The sequence below is a fragment of the Varanus komodoensis genome, unplaced genomic scaffold (genome assembly GCF_004798865.1).
Source record: "Varanus komodoensis strain SLA01 unplaced genomic scaffold, ASM479886v1 scaffold90, whole genome shotgun sequence".
NCBI lineage: Eukaryota > Metazoa > Chordata > Lepidosauria > Squamata > Varanidae > Varanus > Varanus komodoensis.
The window spans coordinates 2345662-2345913 of NW_025336599.1; positions in this window are offsets into that span (position 1 = coordinate 2345662).

The following is a 252-nucleotide window of genomic DNA, read 5'->3' on the forward strand; positions in this document are numbered from 1 at the left end:
ACAACCTGTTCCAAACAACCGTTGTGGGTTCAAAAACAATCAATGCATGCCTGAGTGTGGGTTAATCTCTTGTCTGACCACTGTCAGTCTCCCCACTCTCTGCCCACAAGGCCTCCATTAACTTACAAGCATAAAAACAGCAGCCTATCTTTGTTATCCAAAATTTGGCATGCAGAAGCATGCTGCCTCTACATCTAGAGGGCCAATTTATTTATTTATTTATTTATTAAAACATTTTTATGCCGCCCCATT